Source organism: Amphibalanus amphitrite, unplaced genomic scaffold, assembly GCF_019059575.1.
Source record: "Amphibalanus amphitrite isolate SeventyFive unplaced genomic scaffold, NRLGWU_Aamphi_draft 000558F_arrow, whole genome shotgun sequence".
NCBI lineage: Eukaryota > Metazoa > Arthropoda > Thecostraca > Balanomorpha > Balanidae > Amphibalanus > Amphibalanus amphitrite.
The window spans coordinates 410,324-425,135 of record NW_024882052.1 but is presented as its reverse complement, the minus strand read 5'-3'; the positions used below and the strand labels follow the sequence as shown (position 1 = coordinate 425,135).

General features: G+C 51.4%; 1 long non-coding RNA gene across 1 annotated transcript in view; it reads left to right on the top strand.

Annotated features, from left to right (window-relative positions):
* The first annotated feature begins 1,793 nt into the window (after window positions 1–1,793).
* The window catches only part of LOC122393852, a 35,092-nt gene continuing 22,073 nt past the window's right edge, over window positions 1,794–14,812 (top strand). Inside the window, exon 1 of the long non-coding RNA XR_006258767.1 lies at window positions 1,794–1,935. This is a non-coding gene — a long non-coding RNA (uncharacterized LOC122393852). The remainder of the gene's footprint in view (window positions 1,936–14,812) is intronic.

The following is a 14,812-nucleotide window of genomic DNA, read 5'->3' as shown; positions in this document are numbered from 1 at the left end:
CCCCGCCCTCCCACCGGAGCGAGTAAACCTGTAGCAATCAACGACTTTACCACCGTTGTCCGTCATAATGTTCTCATCACGCCAAATCAAATACCATCCGGGACCAAAATGGTGCAGCATAAAATCTGGCCTACCAAAGTTTTGATCAAGTTCAGATAAAATCAAGGTGGGATGAAAATAGCAGGTGTTCTCAAATCGATGCCGAATTAGCAGAAACCATTCACATGCACGAGGAATTACCTTGTGCTGATGTTTATATAAAAAACAGACATGTAGGTCCATAAAAGGGAGCAGAGATCATTCATCGTTGCATCAATGTTGAGGAAGCGGCGCCCACTCGGCTCTCAAGTTGGGGGGGGGGTAAGCGCCCCCGCTGCCCCCCCCCTGTTCCCGTGGTCTATGCAGTGAACGACGCTACCAAAAAAAAAAAACATGTGACACCTAATAGCAGGTACTATAAATATGTACTCGTACGTATCCCGTCAGACCAGGGCCCGATTTCACCAAGTGAATATATTCCATTACGGCGGCGTACATATTCACTTTTGGCATATTATGACATTCAGTTTCACCAAACTCCGTACAGGGATACTTATTCAAGACAAAGACAAAGTACTTTGGAACTGTTGGTGCAGTCATACTGCGCTTATTGAACATCTTGTCGAGCACTGTCCGGATAATTGTCCGGAATCACTTTTCATCCATCAACTGAAGCCAAGGCTTAATGGCACAACATCGGCATATCCCCTGTCTGTTGTAAGGTAACCTTGCTTACAATGTGTAGCTCTTCATGCGTCGAAACAACCGCCTTCAGATGTCCGTTTTCCGAAAGCCCACTTTTACAGGCTTGGGATTGAGCTTTTTCAGTTTTATCCCACAAACCGTCAAAAGGGCAATAGTTTATTCGGCTGTGACTCGTGCCTTCCGCCTTTGCTCCAATTACAAATTGATTGATATAGAGCTGAACTTCATCAGAGATTTCTTCCAAAAGAACGGCTACCCCAAGCAGTTTATTGAAACAATTATCCGGACAGTGCTCGACAAGATGTTCAATAAGCGCAGTATGACTGCACCAACAGTTCCAAAGTTGGAGAAGTATTTTGTCCTCCCATATCTAGGTAAGGGTTCGATCAATATGCAAAATGAGCTAACTGAGATGTTTAAGAAGTTTTACCCATACCTAAGCCCCAAGATAGTTCTCAGGAATAGATTTACCATTGGAAGTCTCTTTAAATTCAAAGACAATGTCCCTATGTGCATCCGCTCTGGTGTAGTGTACCAGTTTCGTTGTTCCTCGTGCGAGGAATCGTACATAGGTTCCACCTATGTACGCTTGTACACCAGGGTATGTGAACATAAGGGCATTTCTGACCGCACTGGTAATATTCTAACAACTCCAAAACAATCGTCCATTCGCGATCACAGTCACACATGTGACACCCCTGTCTCCTTCAACGATTTCACCATTTTAGGCAGCGAGCCATCACATTCTCTCAGGATCTTGGAATCACTTTTCATCCATCAACTGAAGCCAAGGCTTAATGGCACAACATCGGCATATCCCCTGTCTGTTGTCAGGTAACCTTGCTTACAATGTGTAGCTCTTCATGCGTCGAAACAACCGCCTTCAGATGTCCGTTTTCCGAAAGCCCACTTTTACAGGCTTGGAATTGAGCTTTTTCAGTTTTATCCCACAAACCGTCAAAAGGGCAATAGTTTATTCGGCTGTGACTCGTGCCTTCCGCCTTTGCTCCAATTACAAATTGATTGATATAGAGCTGAAGTTCATCAGAGATTTCTTCCAAAAGAACGGCTACCCCAAGCAGTTTATTGAAACAATTATCCGGACAGTGCTCGACAAGATGTTCAATAAGCGCAGTATGACTGCACCAACAGTTCCAAAGTTGGAGAAGTATTTTGTCCTCGCATATCTAGGTAAGGGTTCGATCAATATGCAAAATGAGCTAACTGAGATGTTTAAAGACAAAGTATGACTGCATAAGTCCGTCGTTTTTCGGCATACTATTACATTTGAGGTACCTCTGGTACGCCGATCTGCTTTTTCAACAGCTGTTTGCCGAGTTTGCTGGCATTGAAAGTATGCTACTTTTTGTGGCATACTTTGAGAAACAGCTTGGCATACATCAATTTTTTGTATGATAATGTTACAAATTTAATGACTTCGTCGATGCAACGTATGATAAAAACATGCCACAGGCTACGCAAAAAGTTTTTGATGTCATAATGGTTATTTCTTGCTGGATATATAGGGTATCGTGTGTCAGGGCTTATATTGAAATTAAACCCCAGAACAGCTATTTTTATAAGGCTTATCTCATCGTGGCATCACTGCGATTAAAATCACCCCATCATGCAGAAACACAACAGGGAATTCCTTTTTTCATTCGCATTCCCGATTACATTCAGTTTTCCACTTAAAAAAAACGACAGTTCACATTGTATTTTGATAACACAAAAGGCCAAAAGCGTTTCAAATCTTTCTCACCGTGATTATTACACCGTGCTCTTTATACAGCGTTTTACCGAAGAGGAAGTAAATAACTGGCGAGGGCGAGAGGAAGGACTGAAGTCCAGTCCAGCAACGCCTTGATTGACATGCCCAGCATGTTGCATCACAAGTCACAACGCGTTTACATTCGTTTTCATCGCCCACTTTTGCTATTTCTTTGCAGTACCCATATGCTGTTCGGTTCAATGTCCATATTTTTTTTTTGTGTGTGTGTTGTGGCCAAATGATTCAATTTATCACCGGCTTCCCGCTTCCGTTCAGGTTCAGTCTGCCGAATGATTCCGAAATATTCTCCATATTTGAAGTCGTCCGTAGACCCTTCGATTATTTAAAAACTTGATTCAAGTAATATTTCAGATAACTTGTCGGCTAGTCGGCCGTGCTCCTTACAATCGTCAGTGATCGGTAGTTAGATATAAGATAGGTGCCTCAAGTAATGCCATTTCTTGTTCGACTTTATTTATATTTGCTTTGAACCACTCCAGAATTGCGTAGAAGATGTGAACAAATATTGAAGCAATATCTAATGAGAAGTGATTTGGAAGAAAAAATTAATATCAATTCAAAATCCAATAAAACCCACACACGCCAGTAACGTCAACTGTGCTGCGCGGCTTGCTGCCGATTGTTTACATTTTTGGCTTTGGAATATCATGCTCCCAGCAAAAATCAAGAGCATTATTAGCAATATTTGTTTAGGTACTTCCTCTTGTATGATCAGCAAATTTAATTCTTATTAGCGTAGCTAGAAATTTTTTCCATAATATTGTATATCTGAGCATTTAAGCTCGTCGACTTTAAATACGGAAAAATATAGTGACTGCATGTCCCCGACAAGAAAAGATATATGCATGCGCGCCGGTGGCTCTCTAAGTACGTAAAGCGGGCGTATTGAATATATTCCTGTGGCGAAACCGAATAGTATTATCGTCGTACTTTGTCGGTGTACTTTTCCAAAGTACACCAAGAATATATTCACTTGGTGAAATCGGGCCCAGGACGGGGATCCGGGATAGTACTATACAATATACATTCACACAGGACTATGTATTTCGTGCTGCATGACATCACATTTTCATCAACACTCTGAGTGCTAGGCAAGCCAACAACAAGGCGTCAATTCTGTAGAATGCATTTAATGATGATCGTAAGCTCACAAAGCATAACGAGCGTGTTAGTTCAACACATTGCCGCCAGGGGCGCTGAGGTCGCTAATGCTGAGAAATAGGCCAAAGTGTCGGCGGTCGGCGCCGCATGGGAGTTAATGTTTGGGGGAAATGAAAAATGCCACACGGTTTCTACGTGTCTGGGGCACGATAATATCAGTGGAGCACCATGTTTTGCGAAAAAGTGCCCAAAATGACACAACCTAATGCCCGTTGTGTCCCTGACAGACCTGTGGCGCCCCTGCTAGGCCGCCGGTGCCTCTGAAAGAACTGTGGTGCCCCTGACAAGCCTGAAGTGCCAACGACACGCCCGTGGTGCCCCTGACTGGCCCATGATGCCCTTGCGAGGCCGGTGGTGTCCCTGTTAGCAGACTGGTTTTTGATTCACCTTTTTTGGATCGATTCAATCATTGATTTATTTGATTTTTGTTTGATTCAATCACCGTTTGATTCCTTCAAAAATTTTGGTTAATCGATTCCTTTGATTCAGATAATCAAAAAACAATAAAAGGAATGATTCACGCTTGATTTAGCCAATTTTTTTTTGAATGATTCTTTTTTGATTCAATTAAAAAATAAAATATACAAAATATCAGGGATAGTATTGTATTTGTTTTGTTCTTTTTGTTGTCATGTATTGGCAGTAGTGTTAATATTTGTTGATAATGAACTATGTTCCTTCACTTCGATTTTTTTTTAAGTTCATGAATCATTAATTTTTTTGATTCAATCAACCCTGATTCCCAAAGCGTTTGATTCGATCATGGCTTGTGAATCAAACAATCCTGACGGTGAATCAAACCTTTTTGATTCAACAAATTTTGTTTCATTCAATCCAATCGATTCAATCACAGATGAATCAAACACCAGTCTGCCTGCTAGGCCGGTGGTGCCTCTGCTAGGCCGCTGGTGCCCCTGGGCCATGACAGGACTGTGGTGCTCCTGACAAGCTTGGAGTGTCCCTGACAGGCACGTGGTGCCACTAACAGGCCCAAGGTGTCCCTGCGAGGCCGGTGGTGCCCGTGGCAGGCATGTGGTGCCCCTGAAAGGACTGTGGTGTCCCTGTTAGGCCGTTGGTACCCCTGGACCCTGACAGGACTGTGGTGTCCCTGGCAGGCCCAAGGTGGTGCCCCTGGCAGATCTGTGGTGCCCCTGGCAGACCTATGGTGCTCTTGCTAGGCCGATGGTGCTCCTGACAGGCCTGTGGTGCCCCTGACAAACTTGTGGTGCCCCCGACAGGCCCGTGGTGCCCCTGACAGGCCCAAGGTGCCCCTGCGAGGTCGGTGGGGCCCCTTGCAGGTCTGTGCCTGTGGTGCCCCTGGCAGACCTATGGTGCTCTTGCTAGGTCGATGGTGCTCCCAACAGGCCTGTGGTGCCCCTGACAGGCCGGTGGTGCCCCTGGCAGGCCTGTGGTGTCCCCGGGCCCCAAGGGGCGGGGGGTCATGACCCATATGACCCACCCTTGGATCCACCACTGGTCATTACTTGCAGACTGACTCATTTGACATCCATTGCAAAACAAGTCACATTAGTACGTTTGTCACCCTGTTCCTTTATGCCCATTTCGGGGCATTTCCCCCCCCCCCCAATTAACATGTTAAAATAGGCCCTGAACATTGTTGGAGGCCTGTGCGATTTGTAAACGAACGCTTATCTAGAACGCATAGGCGGCGGAACGGGGGGGAGGGGCGGCACCGGGGCACCGTGCCCCCTTGATTTTTGAAGGGACACCAAAAGCGAAGCGTCCCCTTTTAATTGTGTACAGTAACAATCAGATGCATGGATAACTAACATGGATTGGACTAGAGGTCTGCACCGGCCAGCTGCAGCCGCGGCTGGCTGCAGCCCCACGGCTGTGGGTCGGGGCGGCTGCAAATATCTCCAAGAACACGGCTACGGCTGTGGCCACGGCTGTGAGACTTAAAGCTCAATCTTAACATTCTTAAGTACTCAAATAGAAAATTTTAAATGCTTAATCTTACATTCTGATAAGCAGTCTAGCCTGTAAAAATCATGCAAAGGATGCCCAGCAACACTAAAAGTGGTGAAGCCTTGAAAACCTGTAATGTTTTTATCATTTGCCATCATAAGTAGGGGAGCTTGCACCCTGGTACAGATGACTAATAATATACACTGCTCCCTCTTCATCACGAGCTTGACAACTTCAGAAAATGCACCATGTTGCATTGTCATATCCCTTTCAATTTTCAAATCAATCTTACCTGGTCATTAGGAGAGCACCTTACAGCTATTGAAGACAAGCGTTCAATAATTCTTTCAGGTAATAAAAAAGGAATAACACCTAGGTAAAGGCAGTTAAAGGCTTCATAAAATAATAAATATTATGTTGCCGAAACGTCATTATTCTTTTCCTCAGGTTAATAGATCTCTAAACCTTATTTTTTTCCAAACGGGCTTCGCTGAGGAAAACTAAATACACCTTTTTGCACTCAAAATAGGCATCTTTTCATTCAATTTCGGCGAATTGCATTCAATTTTAGCGATCTCTCTATTCGAAGCAAATGAGAGATCGCTAAAATTGAATGCAATTCGCCGAAATTGAATGAAAAGATGCCTATTTTGAGTGCAAAAAGGTGTATTATAACCAATTATTTCGGCTTTATTGATCAGCCTTGTTCACTGGTTTGAAATACATTTTTCTCAAAAACATGACCTCAAAATTCAAATATTCATATCGTGCCGTCAGTGATGACGATCTTCTAGCTTACGAAAAAACCGAACAAATGAATCGTGGTGAAACACATTTCAAGGCACACTGTAACAGGCAAACGCACACATGTTCCTATCTCAACGCAATGTCCCAAATAGGGCTGATGGTGACCTTCCCGACCCCTGTTCATTGACGAATTGTGCACCTTAATCTCCAGTGCCTCACGGATTGTCCTACGCTTCCAGTTTCTTTCAACTGCCAATGTTTTCGCGTCTCTTGGATTTAATGATTTGTTGCATGAGTAGGCATGCTGAGCTGTTGCTGACGTGTCTGTGCGACCATGTTTTAAATCAGCCATGTGCTCCTTCATTCTGGTTGATTTTGGACGTCCACTTTCTCCTATGTAGGACTCACTGCACTCCAGCGGCGTCACCACGGTTTCAGAACTTCTAGGGACACTTTTCCAGGGCGCCGCCACAAACCTTTGCTTGAGTCTGGGCGCCAATACCCACCTACCCCCAAATATGCGTTCCTCGTTGGATTTCGGCCACTGTAATTTAAAAACGAGGGAGATAATTAATATTTAGTTGGGAAAAAAACGAAGAAGTTACGCGGTAGTACTAGTAGGCATATTCTTCGATCATGCCAAACGCGTGCCCACATCCTTCTGCCTATGCATGGGACACATTAGTATGCATTAAATCGTATAATCGGCTCCAACTGCTCATCCTTCAGCTGCTCTGCTCGCAGCTCAACGGCACTCAGCGATTTGATTCCCATCTCAATGACGGTACAAACCGACCGAGTGCACGAGTCGAGGTCGATGACCACGGTCACTGTTGTGTCCCGCTTCTGTCTTCCTCGTCACACGCCCGGGAGACCCCAGAGTGCGGGTTTATTGCGGAAAAGCCAAGGGAAAGCACAACAGAACCGATTGTTTACATTTCCAATACCACGTTCCCGGAAGAGAATGAAACTGTAGTGATGGGGGTCCTTTTCACTCGCCATCACTGACCGCGTAGACTACACCTACTACACCTTAGTCTCTGATCAGGGCTGGACGATAAATCTACGGAGACCCAAAGAACTCGATCCGACATTACAGATATAGGATCGCTTTTCCAACAAGAAACTAAATATACATAATACAGTCACAGAAATCCAGCACTAAACAGAGTAATAAATAAACACAACTTCGGCGCGGCTGAGACATATTCGGCGCACAAACAAACTCCAACACCACCCCTCCCTTTGAGGGAACACACTCTACTCGGGGCAGCCCCCTCGACCTACCTACTGATACCGGTCCGGCGTGAACCGGTCAGGAGCCCGGCGCCGGCGACTGCCACGGCGCGGAGAAACAGGAGAGGTCTGAGGACCCGCCCGAGGCACGGATAGCTCCCCGGCGGCGTGTGACACAGGGCGAACTCTGGGCGGACTGACAGCGCCCTCAGCGCTCCCAGATGGAACCGAGGAATCCGGAATAAGGCTGGCCGGTAGCTCCTCCACTACCGGCTCCTCTGTGGCACGCCCAGGCACGAGACGCCTGGCGTGCACTCTGTCCCCCGTGCTTACCCTGTAGCTCACAGGGCCGGTCCTCTCCCGGATCTGGACCGCCGGCTGGCCTGCGACCCGAAGGCTGACTGGCTTACGGACCCGTACCCAGTCTCCGGCCTCCCACCTGGGGGCGGCGGTCGCGGTGCGATCGTACCTCCTCTTGTACGCCGACTGATAGCGGCGGTGCCGCCGGCGTACCGCGCGTTTCCGGCTGTTTCCGGTGGGCGCGTCCCGCTTCAGCACGTCCAGGGCCGTGCGCGCCTCCCGCCCCCTCATCAAGCGGAACGGCGTCTCCCCGGTGGCGGGGTGCGGAGTGGCGCGGTACTCACCCAGGAATCGACGCAGGTAGGGTGAGCGCGGCTCCCGCGCCAGCCGAGCCGACTGAATGGCCCCTTTTATCGTGCAGTTCAACCGCTCGACCAGCCCGCACGTCTGCGGCGAGTACGGCGAGCTGAACGTCTGCCGCACACCACATTTCGTCAGAAATGCTCGGAGCTCTGCCGATCTGAACGCTGGGCCGTTGTCAGAAATGAGCTCGAGCGGGAGCCCCTCGCGAGCGAATAGCGTCTCCAAGAACTGGATGATCGTGCTCGCCGTCGCGTCAGAGCAGAGCGCGACCTCTGGCCACCGGCTGTAGAGGTTGCAGAGCACGATGTCGTACCTCTCGGTCGGAGGACCGTGCATCGGCCCGATGATGTCCACCATCAGCCTCTCCCACGGGCCCTCTGGCAGGGGAATGGGCTGCAGAGGTGGCTTCTCCCTGCGAACATGCTCGTCATGCTGGGGGCACCCCTGACAGCCCCTCAGCTGCTCTCGCACCTCTCGGTCCAGCCGAGGCCACCAAAACTGCGCGCGCAGGCGCTGTTTGGTGCGGACCACCCCTTGGTGGCCCTCATGCGCGTTTCCCAGCACACGCTCACGCAGCGCCGACGGAACTACCAGCCGGTCGCCTCTGAATAAAGGCGACCCGTGCTGGGACAGCTGGTCCCGGACGTGGTAGTAGGCCGACACCCGCGGGTCGAGATCCCGCTGCCGGCTCGGCCACTTACCGGTGACGTAGCCGCGGACGGCTTTGAGTTCCTCGTCCGTTTCTGCCGCGCTCCTGAACTCGTCCTCTGTGACGGCCGACGCCGCCGTCAGCGACGCGATCTGGACGCTGTCATCGTCTGGCCACCACGTGTCTGCCACGGGCAGCCGGGACAGCCCGTCGGCCACACCGTTGCGCTCCGACCGGATGTACTCCACATCGAATGAATATTCTAGGAGACGGGCCTCCCACCGCGCGACCCGCCGGCCGACTCGGTTGGAGCCCTTAGGTCCGAAAATGGTACAGAGCGCCTGGTGGTCTGTGCGGAGGGTGAAACGCCTCCCCCAGAGGTAGTGGCGGAATTCTTCCACTGCCCACACGCACGCGAGCGCTTCCTTCTCAACTACGGAATAGTTGCGCTCCGCGGCCGTGAGCGTCTTCGACGCGTAGGCCACTACCCTCGTGTGACCCGAGCGGTCGGCCTGCGTCACGCACGCCCCACACCCGATATCGCTGGCATCCGTCGCCAGGATGGTGGGCAGCGCCGGATCGAACATTGCCAGAGCCGGAGCGCTGCTGATGGCGTCTTTGATCCGTCTCACAGCGCTCGACAGCGCTTCAGTCCACTCGAAGTGGTCCGATCGGAGTGCGACCCTCAGCGGCTCCACGGCGTCCGAGAATCCTGGAACGAACCGGGCGTGGTACCCCACTGCCCCCAAGAAGGCACGCAGCGCCTTCTCGCTGCGCGGTTCCGGCGCTTCCAGGAGCGGCCTGATGCGGTCCCGGTCGACCTCCACACCGGCCGCCGAGACCCGGCATCCCAGGAAAGGGATCTCCTTCTGAGCCGTCGTGCTCTTGGCCCAGTTGACTCGGACCCGGTGGGCCTCGAACCTGTCCAGGACCAGCCGCAGCCGCGCATCATGCTCGGCCTGCGAAGGAGCATGGCACACCACATCATCAAGATAAATCTCGACACCGGGAATGCCCTTCAGCAGAGACTTCATAACTCGCTGGAAGCACGGACCAGCACTGGCCAGACCGAAGTTAACCCGAGTAAAGCGATACAGGCCCTGGTGGCTGACGAAAGTTGTCAGCTCACGGCTGTCCGGATGCAGTTCCAGCTGGTGGTAAGCATCAGTAAGGTCTAACCGTGAGAAGAACTGGGACCCACTGAGCCTATCCAGGACGTCCTCTATCCGGGGTAGAGGATACCCGTCCGTGATGACGGCCTTGTTCGCTTGTCGCATATCGACACAGAGCCGGACGCTACCGTCACGTTTGCGTCCCACTACCAATGGCGAGACCCAACTGGCAGCGCTCACCTGCTCGATCACCCCCTGTCGTTCCAGCTGGTCCAGCCTCTTACCTACCTCATCCACCACTGACAGTGGTAGCCGGCGTAGGGGTTGCCTTACCGGAGGTACGGTCGGGTCCACCGTCACCCGGTGCTGGAAGCCGAGGATGGCAGGCTGGGCGTCATGGCTGGGTGGCGGCGCGCTGGTAGGCGGACTGGCGGCGGCCCGCGGAGCAGGAGGTGGGCCGGACTGGATTGTGGGTTCTGTGGACACAGCGCAGACTTTGTTACCAACAATGTTTACATCGAACACACGCATCATGTCCAGCCCCATCAATGCTCGACCCTGTTCTACCACATACACACACACCTCAGCGGCTCGACCATTGCACATGACAGACACAGTTTTCATACCCAACACTTTCAACCCCTGTCCCCCATATGTACACAAGACCCTGTCTGGTGCTTCCAGAGCACCTGACACGAACTCTCTGGGGAGAAGGGAGACTGGTGACCCCGAGTCCACCGTCAGAGTCACTGCCGAGCCCTCTACCAGGGCTGGGATCGTGAGGGACGACTCCCCCACCGCCAACACCTCAACACTGGATACCGTTCTCTTCCCCGTCCCACTCCCTGAGGGACGGCAGTGCTGAGCGAAGTGGTTGACACGGCCACACTTGCTGCCCGAGCCCCGTAGGCTGGACAGCTCTGGTCACCCCGGCGGTGTCCGGCTCGTCCGCATCCCCAGCACAGCCCAGCGCTCCCTGATGGCTGCTGCTGCTGCTGCTGTCGAGGGAGAGACAGCTGCCGTTGGTGGGGAGGGGGAGGCCCCGAAGGCCTACCACCCCTCGACCCACGGTTGGGCCGTCTGGCCCGCTGCTGTACTGCCTGCACAGGAACTGCCGCTGGCGGCTCCTCCATGACCCGAGCCTCCCGCTCGGCCGACTCCAGGGTGTCAGCGATCGTCAAGGACTTCTCCAGCGTCAGGTCAGACCCCTCCATCAGGAGGCGCTGTCTAAGCTTGGGTGACACTGTCTTTTCAATGACCTGGTCCCTGATGAACTCATCTGAGAACCGACCGTAGTCACAGGTGCTGGCCAGCTGACGCAGCACTGTCACCCACTGGGCTGTAGATTCCCCCTGGGCTTGGCCTCTGCTGCGGAACCGGTAACGGGCCACACACACATTTTGCTTGGGTGCAAAATGGGCCTCCAGGCGTCGCCGGGTGAACTGGAAGTCGTTTTCCCCTTCCAGCTTCGTGCAGGGGGGTAGGGACTCGTGGACACGCTGTCCCTCTGCCCCCAGACACGTCAAAAGGACAGCCTGCTTCCTGGCGGGGGCAAAGTCCTCACCCCCAATCGCGCAGAGAAAGTTGTCATACATTTTGATCCAGCGTGGCCAGGGTATCGCCGGCTCCAACCCGGCCGTCGGCAAGAACGGCGCAGGGGCGGCCGAGAAATCCATGCTGCCGCAAGACTACGGCACCGCGCGAGTCTTGGCTTTGCCCTTCTTTCATTGCCCTCCAAGACAAACGGCTCAGTCCACCCACGTGCGGTATTTCGGGCCCCGGGCGATGCCGCACGTCGAACTCGGAATCGAGCACAAGCAGCCTCAATGCATCCCTCACAAGTCGTGAGGAGCATTTGGGTTCCGTTGTGGCCTGGAGCAGGTAGCCGAGAGCGCTGTTGTCTGTGGTCAAGGTAGAAAAAGAACTTCTAAAAGAGCAAAGACGACCACTAGGCTCTCTTTTACCAGTAAAGGCTGCGGCAGCTCGGACGGCGTCAACACCCGGCTAGCGTAAGTTATAGGGTGAGAGCCATCCTCAAACTCCTGATGCAGCGCCCCTCACAGTGCTCGTTAGCTCGCGTTGGTGTAGACGTGAAATGGGTATTAACCCGAGAAGCCGGGGTACCGGAGCACCGGACTCTCGCATAAATACCGTTTCAACGCCTCAACAAAGTACAAACTCCCTACACTCCTCGGTGAATGCGTAGGGCACGTTCTTCTTCAGTAAGTTCAATAAGGGCCGTGAGAGGGTCGCAAAACCCGGTACGAAGCGCTTGTAGAAGCTGGCCAAGCCTACGAAAGCTCTTAGCTCTGTCTTATTGGCTGGTTCTGCTATTTGGGCAATTGTCTGTGTTTTTCCGTCATCGACACTAACATGCCCTCTGGAGAAATGACATGACCCAGTACTTTCACTGACCGACAGAGAAGCTTGGTCTTACTCGGTTTGTACTTACCTCGTGCTTCTGAGCCAGCTGGAGCGTGTCCTCCAGCGTCTCCAGGTGCTCAGTTTTGGTCGTGGTGGAGCAGATCAGAATTCAGATCATCAAGATAGCAGGCCACCTTTCCCGTGGCCAGCACTGGAGCGTACACGGCGTCCACTACCCACTGGAGACCAGCACTGCTATTCTTTAGACCCATGAGCAGCACCTCGGGCTTGTAGCCCCCGGAGGGTGTTATGAAACCAGCGTGCTTGGCGCACTCGGGCAGCACCCGTATCTGGTAGAAGGCAGGAGCTCTTAGTCATGTCCATCTAGCTCACAAAGCCCCTATTTCGCCCCAACTCTTCTAATATGCGCTGCATATAAGGGAGCGGGTCGCTCAGGGCTTCGGTGACCGAGTTTAGCTTGACGGAGGACTGACAGACAGGGACGGTCGCAGACTTGACGTTTGGGGGGGGGGGCAACATGGCAAAGGGGTCCTGTCGACCCTCGGGGGGCCCGATGCTAGCTTGCAGGGGCCCCATTATTACCATACCGGCCTTAAAGGCCGCTATGGGGCCCCAGAGGCCGGTGTGGGCCCTCAAAGGCCAGTGCGCGACGCCCAAATGTAAGTCTTGGGCCCCCAGAGAACAAAATAGGGCCATCAGTGGCCGGTTTAGTAAACTCATAGGCTGGTTGGGGCCAATAAAGACCAGTTTGGGACCCTCAGAGGCTAGTGTGGGGCCTCAGATGTCAGTGTGGGGCTCGCGGGCCTTTTTATTTACCGTGGCGATGTTGACGCGACCGTTCGCAAGGCAAAACACATATGTTCGGAGAGCTGATCAAGTTGCGCCATTATCGTGTCCCGAGTTCTTTTCGTGTCCCCAGTAGAAGGAGCTCCAAAAACTTCTAGGGACAATCCCTAGTAGTTTTCGATGATTTCAAAACTTCTAGGGACAATGTCCCTAGTGTCCCCAGTGGTGGTGACACCCATGCTGCACTCACATCTGAATCTGATCTGATAGCCTTTTTTGGTGCCTTTTATCATCTCAGGTGGCACTTTGTCCTTCACCTGCATTAAATGGTCTCGGAGTGTTCTTGACTTTGGAGTGTTCTTGTGTCCTGTTTTGATGTGGTGCTGCTTCAAAAGTCTTGCTATGGGCTCACTTAACCCCTTTACGTATGGAAACAAAATGTATGCTGTGCGGGTGACCTCATTTTGATTGACTGTATCCTGGGCTGTGTCATCTTTTTGTTGGTTTCGCACATCAAAGCCCTTTTTTATCACATGGCTAGGATAGCCGTGTTGTCTGAAAACAGTCTTCAGATGTTCTTTCTCTTTGGCTTCTGCTTCCGCACAACATACATGAGGTCACCCGCACAACATACATTTCACTTCCATACGTAAAGGGGTTAAGTGAGCCCATAGCAAGACTTCTGAAGCAGCACCACATCAAAACGGGACACAAGTCAAAAACACTTTGAGACCATTTAATGCAGGTGTAGGACAAAGTGCCACCTGAGATGAAAAAAAAGGCACCGTCTATCAGATCAGATGTGAGTGCGGCAAGTCCTTCATAGGAGAAAGTGAACGTCCAAAATCAACCAGAATGAAGGAGCACATGGCTGATTTCAAACATGGTTGCACAGACACGTTAGCAACAGCTCAGCATGCCTACTCATGCAACAAATCATTAAATCCAAGAGACGCGAAAACATTGGCAGTTGAAAGAAACTGGACGCGTAGGACAATCCGTGAGGCACTGGAGATTAAGGTGCACAATTCGTCAATGAACAGGGGGGTCGGAAAGGTCACCATCACAGTTGGGCAAACTAGACCTTTGGAATCAAAATATGGAGGCATCAAAAGCTTGATTCCTTATGACCATATTTGGGCATAAATGCAGACCATTTCTAACTTACCAATCACATAAAAATAAGAGTGTTTCAAGAAGGAGCAGGCCTGATCTTGAACCGTATTCCGTATACCGTATTATACCGTATTACCGTATTCCGTATACCGAACCGAACCGTATACCGTATTCGACGCTCACCACCCTAATCCAAAGTCTAGTCATTTCGCTCATCCGCTATTGTATCAGTGTGTACGGCTCCTGCAATACCACTCAGCTCACACGTCTGCAAAAGATGCTGAATTTCTCAGCCCGTGTGATATCGGGGCGTCGGAAGTTTGATCATGTCAGTGACGTCCTGCGTGACCTGGGATGGCTGTCCGCGCGTAACATGTACTCATACCATGTGCTGACCCTATTGAAACGTATGCTGGTCACTGCGCAGCCCGAGTCAATCGCGAGTAGAATAGTGCATAGACGTGACGTACATCAGCGAGCCACAAGACAGAT